This window comes from Mytilus galloprovincialis, chromosome 11 (genome assembly GCF_965363235.1).
Source record: "Mytilus galloprovincialis chromosome 11, xbMytGall1.hap1.1, whole genome shotgun sequence".
NCBI classification, from domain to species: Eukaryota; Metazoa; Mollusca; class Bivalvia; order Mytilida; family Mytilidae; genus Mytilus; species Mytilus galloprovincialis.
Window position 1 is genome coordinate 66,978,132 of NC_134848.1, and position 8,513 is coordinate 66,986,644.

The following is an 8,513-nucleotide window of genomic DNA, read 5'->3' on the forward strand; positions in this document are numbered from 1 at the left end:
TATTATACAGGAATTGTTGTCTTTCACAGGTTCATCATGTCCTTTGATAGAAAAGTATATAAAGCAAAACGGAAGGTAAGAAGTAATAGTTTCTCAATTTGGGAAAATAGCTGTATTTATTGATCGACATAACCAATCAAACAATTTAGTTATGAAATGATTGCTGTCATTTCTTCTTAAAACCGTTTAATTCAAATAAATAGACTTCAAGTCCCGTTAAGGCACACAAGACAAAATCACATGCGCACTTTAAGAGATCGAAAGTTGAATTTACTAAATTTGTACAGTTTTCTTACATGTATGATTATTGCATGGTGATGTTAACCTTTAACTTTTTTGATAGCTTTGCACTTAAATAATCATCAGATGCACAGTCTATTTATTTCAATTTTATTACAACTACTCTCCATTTTGTTTCCGACGACATATTGCATAAAACCTTCTAAATATAAGTAGTTCTAAATTAACATTATTTCACCCTTATATGTTTGCAATGTGATACAATTATTAGATATGAATGAAACCATAATGGATGAACGTTATGTACGACGAACATGATTAAACCTAAATACATACATGCAATACAGCAATTTTACAGTAAAAGAAAAGTGTGTGTTATAAATTTCCAGTATATCTTAGACTCGACTAGCCTCAACTATTGAACTATTGAGTTCAGTCTTAATGATTTACAGTAAGGTATATTTTAAAAGCTGAAGATTGCAGGGATTTAGTTTCGGATAGTGTGTTCGTGTATAATTCTGATTTAGTTTGCTTACTTGTCAATGCAGAGCACCTTGGTCATGCTTTTGCTTTTCAAATAGGAAGATGGTAACACAATAAAACAATAAAAGAACAAGTTATTTATGTTGAATGTTGTTTAAGTGATGAACATTTAATACTTATTTGTTTTGTTGTTTGCTTATTGACAAAAGGATCGTAAATTGTATCTCTAAAATATCTACACAGACCAAATATTATAACAATTAACCAAGTGTTTTGTGAATAAAATCAAACAGTTTTGAAATAAGTGATTGTTTTGATTACGTGTTTTTAAATGGTTTGTCCCGGTTGATACAAGTTTATTTTTCCTTCCTTTTTTTGTATAATTCGTATAACAGTTTATTGTAAAAGTTATACGTCAGATTATATTTATTTATTTTTAATTGTATTGTATTTGTATTAAAATTCAATGGTGTGCTGTGACAGTGAACTTCGTTTCTTAATAAAAAAAAAGTACCTATCTGTAATTCACCAAAATAATATTTAAAAAACATCTCATTCATAATTAATTCATCTATTTGAAATAAAAAATACACTCAACGTAAACACATTCTGATTTAAATGGTTAACTTTTCGGTTTCATGTGGTGTTGTCAAAACCGTGTACAATAGCACGAATAGGGTGAGATAGATAACGAAATTTTGAGCATAGCCCTAATGATATATGACACAGATATTCTATAAAATTGAATCAACTCAATAATGCGATGCCATTCAAAAGTGACTATTTATTCAATAATGGTACCAAAAACAATGTTATTAATTTCAGGCGTTTGAGTAGGGCTTGGTCTCTGATTACGATGTTCGAGGCCTGTGCTTGTCTCTAGAGGATTTTACTCTTCAGGTTTTGACCTTTTCGCAGTAAGGAATATTTTACTGTGTTTCCAAAAATAAGCTTGATCAATATTAATAATTTCAGAATCACTCAGAAGACCATCGCTTGTAATTTCGTGTGTAAAATATTGTTTGTCAACCACGGGGAATCGAATTAAACATAGAAAGCTTTGAACGACTTGCATATGTTTTTGGCCCATTTCATTGCAAATTTGCATAGGTCGGTTTCTGTCCAGTTGAACTCTTCTGATTCTAAAATAATTCCATGCATTTTTTGTCTATGTTATTGGCCAATTTCGTTGCATTTTACTTCTCTATGTCTATGTTCAGGATTTTCTCAATTTCTAAACATTTACTTGGACATGTATGTACATTTTTCAGGCTTGCACTTTGAAGATCCAATAAATTGAATGCTATAGATGTTTGAAGAGCAACAACCGAATCACTCGTTGATACTAACTTTTTAAGGAAGATTTCGCAAGCATCTTTCCCACCATAAAACATAAGCCGTTACCTTAGCCGTATTTGGCAAAACTTTTTTGGGAATTTTGGATCCTCAATGCTCTTCAACTTTGTACTTGTTTGGCTTTATAAATATTTTGATATGAGAGTCACTGATGAGTCTTATGTAGACAAAAAGGGCGTCTGGCGTACTAAATTTTAATCCTGGTACCTTTGATAACAAATTATCATTTTCCGTACATGTCTTTAAAAGCCAATATGCATTTTGACACAAATAGTGGAAGAGCTATAAAACAAAATAGGTAAATCCGTCTACGATCAACTTTGCCTGAGGGACTTCAAACCATAGTTTCTGATAATTCTAAAATGCTTTACCGGATAATTAGATAAAATATTATCATAAATCATGTTTGTACGAAAGAACTGACTGATAATGCCCTTGAGGACATATAAGTCGAATATATGAATGCCAAGGATATATAATAATATATACATTAGCATAATATATGAAATGAAAATATAGTGTTCAACAGTTAAATTCAGATTTTCAATAAAACACAACTTGAAGCCGTATATTTTTATACATTGTAGGCGGACGCTGAAAGAGAGCGGTATGGGACAACTTTGTCAGGTTGCACATTGTATATGCTTGAAAACGGATTAATGTGTGATGTCTCTTTCCAAGTTGGTCATGAGCAGAAGATTATAAAAGCACATAAATTGATACTTGCTACTCGAAGTTCTGTTTTCCATACAATGTTTGAAGGCTCCGTTCCAGAAACCGATAATATAGTCATTTCTGATGTGGATGCAGATTCTTTTAACCTTTTTCTTCGGTAGGTGAATAAATGATAAAACTCAATGTCATGTAGTCTGAAATATACAAATTTATGTTTTAGAATATGTTGTTATTCATTGCTTTTCATCTAATTATGATAAATACTATCAGAAAAGAAACATTTTACTTGTATTTATAATAGAATTCATTTATTATTAGTTATTGTATTTTTGTAGTATAAAATATTCTACATGTATCACACATCCTAACCATGTTTATGTTTGTTACAAATTAGTTAAATCCCTTCAGTTTCTTTTATTTTATAATACAAAATAAACTATATCATCATCTATGCTAATGTAGATTCCGTTTATTTGCAATTGCTTTACTCTTTCAGGTGGATCTATTCTGATAACCTACAAGTATCATCGGAAAATGTGAGACAGATGCTTTATATATCAGAAAAGTACATGTTTTATAATGGGAAAGATGTTTGCGAAAACTTCCTTAAAAAGTCAGTATCAACGAGTGATTCAGTTGTTGCTCTTCAAACATCTATAGAATTCCATTTAATGGATCTTCAACGTGCAAGCCTGAAATATATACAACAATATCCAAGTAAATGTTTAGACAATGCGAAAGGCCTAAACATCGGCAAAGAATGCATGGAATTAATATTAAAATCGGAAGAGTTTAACTTGACGGAAACCGAACTTTGCAAATTTGCATTGAAATGGGCCAAGAACAAATGCAAGTCATTGAAAAAGGAACCATCAGGACCAAATAAAAGAGAGCTTCTTGAAACCTTACTATATTTGATTCGATTCCCCGTGGTTGATAAACACTATTTTACAAATGAAATAACAAGCGATGGTATTCTGAGTGACTCTGAAATCATTAATGTATATCAAGCGTATTTTGGGAAAGACAGTAAAATATTTACAACTGAGAAAAGGTCAACGCATAAAATCCGCATACCACCAGCACGTCCAAATATTGGAGATGATCGATATCACGTGGAGACAAGATTAAGTCCGGTATATCGTAATCGGAAACCAAGCCCTACTAGATGGCCAAGGTAGCAGTAATACCTGGCTGTTCAGATGAGGATTGAGCTAAACAATGCTCATGAATTTAACATGGATTTCATTCAACCTGTGCAAATACATGTAGAAGTATAAACTAAATCATGTCATACGATGTTACAAAATTGGCATATTCAATATGTTATATTAAAATCCTCCCCCGTAATTGATTTATTTTTTTATATATGCTATGTCTACTGATTCTGATGTCCAATGGTTGCCGTCTGTATATGTGCTTCATAAGTGTTTCTCGTTTCTAGTTTTTTTATATAGATTAGACCGTTGGTATTCCCGTTGGAATGGTTTTAAACAGGTAATTTTGAAGCTTTTTGTAGCTAGATGTTTGGAGTGATCCTAGACTCTGTGTTGAAAAAACCGTATCTTGACCTATACATGCTATTATGGTTAACTGTTATAAATTGTGACTTGAATTGAGAGTTGTCTCACATGCACTCATATCAAATATTCCTTCATCTATTAGGAACCATCCTGTTATTTCAAAAACCCAAGTAGATCGATGTAATTTTGACATTTATCTATCAACTATATCTGATGACATAATCTCACTAGGTAAAGTTCCGTATCATATACTTTCACTTCATTTTTTTTCAGAAATAATGCCCTCTTTCAGTTTTATTTTTATTTATTTTCTTATGACTGCGTCGCATGTTTTCATTTTTTCTAGATTTTTGATAAATTAAATCAAAATGCACGATTCAAAATAAAAGATTAATTTAATCTGTATTGATTTCTATTCAATCATATTGTTATATTTTACACGCTTACCTATCATCATTGCCTTTTATATAACTAACTAGAGGCTCCCGAGAGCCTGCATTGCCTACCTGACTCTACTCCGGTTTTTGAAATCATATTAAAAAAAAGATAAAATTTGGCTACAAAGTAAGAACACTTGACCAGCACCTCATTAAGAAAGGAACATTCATGCTAAGTTTGGTTTCATTCAATTCAGGTGTTCTCTAGAAGAAGTTCAAAATGGAAAAAAGTTGACGCCGACGACGACTACTGACGACAGACGCCACGTGATGAGAAAAGCTCACTTCGCCCTTCGGGCCAGGAGGGCTTAAAAGCATTAATTTTCCCTGACCGCCAACTGATTCCTTTTTATATATTTTTTTTAAACTTTTTTTTATATATTTCAAGTGTATTTTTTTATTTTCGTCTGAAATAATAATAGGTTACATAAAGAGCAGGTTAAAGTAGTTTATAACTAAATAAATTCTACTGCTACCAAACATATAGACGAAACTGAACTTAATCTTTGTGAGTAATTAACTAAGGTACAGTTGAGTGCAGACTAAGCATTACATAAAGTAAACACACCTGAACGCCACATGCAAATAGTTCGTTTAACTTGAATGTTCGCGAAATGATATTCTAGTTGATAATGTCAGTATTAAGAACATAAATGTCATTGTTCTATGTTGATATGGACGTAAATAAAAAAAAATACAAGAATACAAGAATACAAAAAAATGTCCATAGCACAAACACATAATGTTGAAATCTAAACCTACCGAGCTGTACCGAAAGTATATTAAAAATGCACAAAATACATACAAAGAACACTATAACACGTAATTCTAATGATCAAAAACCTCACACTTAAAATGTTCTCGTTCGTAATAAATTCCTGTACTGAGATGACTGCTTATGTCAAAGTTAAAGTATAAGTCTACAAATGGGCCGCAAAAAGCCATGATTTCCGTAACTTTTACCTCACATTCATGTTTGTGCTCAACAATTACATCATGTACATCGTACGACGATTCATCAGCACATTGTTGACTATACATTAACACACCACAAACAATCACACTTTAAAACATAACAACTGTATAAAAGCAATACTATGAAAAGATTTGTATAATATTTAAAAGAAGCACATTGTCATTTACAAAAGTTTTAATATATTGTCTTTGAGTCAATACTTTTAACTGATACAAAGAGTTAACGCTGGTAAAGTTTTGTGGGAGTAAATCTCAGAGTAGAACTGAGAACTGGGAAAAGTTGTAACTAAAGCGATTTATTCTGGTGCTGAAATTTTGATTTTAAAGTTAATTAAATAATTTTGTGATTTTGACAAGATGTTGAAAGCTAAAGGTTTGGAGTTATTGATATAAATTTCTGTTTGATTTTGAATGACATTATTACTCGATTGTTGTTATCGCGATTTTAGAGAGAGTTCCATTTTAGATGGTCAATCATAGTTGTGACGGTACTGGTTTTATAGTACAGATACCTGTTGGTGACGTATTGTCCTTTTCCCCATTGCAATTTTGTAATATATTTATATTTTATTGGGTGTTATGAGACCACACGGAAAAGCAGAGTTCTGGGTTTGTTCGTATCATAGATTTAAAATTCAAACTGTTAGTTTCTTTTTTTTAAGTGTCCAATATCTAATTGTGTAAGCAGTGATGTTGTTAATATTGTTATTCAATGAAATAAATTAGCTGATACCAAGATATGTTACTGCGCTATGCTCTCCTTATTTGTGCAGGTATATGTGTTTTAATTTCCCACACATCATATTTAACGTCTACAAACAGATATGTGACACATCTGAATCTGGGAATCCCGAGATGCAAAAGCTTTGCCATGATAACATTTACATTCATAATCATTACCTGATATCATTGACAAACAGTTCTTTCTTAGGTCCCAAAACAATGATGTATACTAGTTCAGCAAAAATGGACGTAACACTAAACGCCGAACATATAAATGAACCAACATGTAAAAACAAACATGCAAGAATAACACAGGTTAGAGGTTCCCGATTTGGGACAGGCGCAAAAATGCGGCGAGGTTAAACATATTTTGTGCGATTTTGATCCTCCCCCTATACCTCTAGCCAATGTAGAACAAGAAGGAAGGGCCTGATGGTTTATTTTCGTTCTTCGTAAATGGCGTGTTTTCACTATCATGATACGTTTTTTACTTATAAACACTAGAGATACCATCCCCCGAAACGAATACTCAAGTCGGTTTTTCCAATAACATTGATGATGCCTTGTTCTTCAAAATTCCAAAACTCTGGCATTCAACTGGTCAAAGATAATACTGAGATACCAATCAATGACGTAACCGGTATGCTAGCGTCATCTTTGCGGTCTGGAACTTAAACAACTACTGAATCTTAGGGACCAATGTTAGCTGTTCTTTTAACCACCAATTTCCTCTTATATTATTTCAACCCTCCTTATAATGGTAAACTGCTAAACTCAAGTAACACAAATGAAGAAAATTGAGAATGGAAATGGGGAATGTGTCATAGAGACAACAACCCGACCATAGAAAAAAACAACAGCAGAAGGTCACCAACAGGTCTTCAATGTAGCAAGAAACAAATATATATTCATATCATATGTTGACACATTTAGCTAATATATATACTAGAAGTTTTCAAACAAAGCCATATTTGCAATAGTTGTAAGTATGCAGATACCAGTCTAAGATATAAATTCACTTAAAATGTTGTAGAGATGACTGCTAACATCTGTTTTTTGCATAACTTCCAAGCATAGTTATTGCTTTTTATATCAAGAACTTAAAAATCATAAAATCATAGCATTTACAAGTTAAATTATTTGTTTTATGACCCAGGGGGTAGGCAATTTTCTATGTGTTTGGCCCTTGAAGCCTCAAATTTCCTAAATCATTCTGCTGTTTCTAGCAATTTTAAATATATTTAGTACATCTTCAGGATAGAATACACTATTGTTAGTTTTCTTGGGATAATTTTGTTTTTCTAGCTTGTATTTATTATGTCGTGGTGACAAAAAAAGCAGATTTAGGTGTTACGGCTTATTTTTGGGTTATCGAAGGGACACAAATACTCCATACATAATATTCAGGAAGGATCTATGAGTTCAATGACTGCGAAGACTAAATATAAGCACTTCTTAACAATTCAACTTACAAATATGCATACTGTTAACTGTGAATTTATGCTGAGTCATCATATTGAAGGCCCATGATTCTACCAATCTTCATTAAATATTTATAAAACTTCATATTTGAGTTACTTTCTTTCAAATCTGTGAAATAAAGCAAATTTAGATAAATTCTGAATGTTCCCCTTTTTTACCCTATATAGGTTGCATTTCTGTTAATATTGACAATGCAATTTCCCATAGAAACTCATTTTAAGGCTTAAACTGTACCACTTTTACAATGAAGTTTTGAAAAAAAAATCCTATCCTAGAATTGAAAGTTCATATGCACCACAATTTATTTTAAAGGTTAAAATATAGGGCTGTGTGGCATATTTTCAACGTTTATATGCCCTGAACTTCTCAGAGTTTAAACTAACACTAATTTTCTTAACTACCCCTACCTCGAATGAAAGGTTACCACAGATTTTAATGTAAACAATATGCACATGTAAATTTACTGGTAACATTCCCATATTATGTCTCTGTGAGATTGAACACAGAGAGCATAACTGAGAAGCAGTATGTAAACAAAATTAATTTTCCATGAATATTCACGATCTCCCCAAAAGAGGCGTGTTTTGATAAACAGCTGTATTTACAAAGTGCAACCTCT

General features: G+C 32.0%; 1 long non-coding RNA gene across 1 annotated transcript; it reads left to right on the forward strand.

The window, feature by feature from the left end:
- Positions 1-29: 29 nt before the first annotated feature.
- LOC143052669 (uncharacterized) lies at positions 30-4,108 on the forward strand. Its single transcript, XR_012971199.1, has 3 exons — positions 30-75; positions 2,667-2,911; positions 3,251-4,108. It is a non-coding gene; the product is annotated as an uncharacterized LOC143052669 (long non-coding RNA).
- Positions 4,109-8,513: the final 4,405 nt, after the last annotated feature.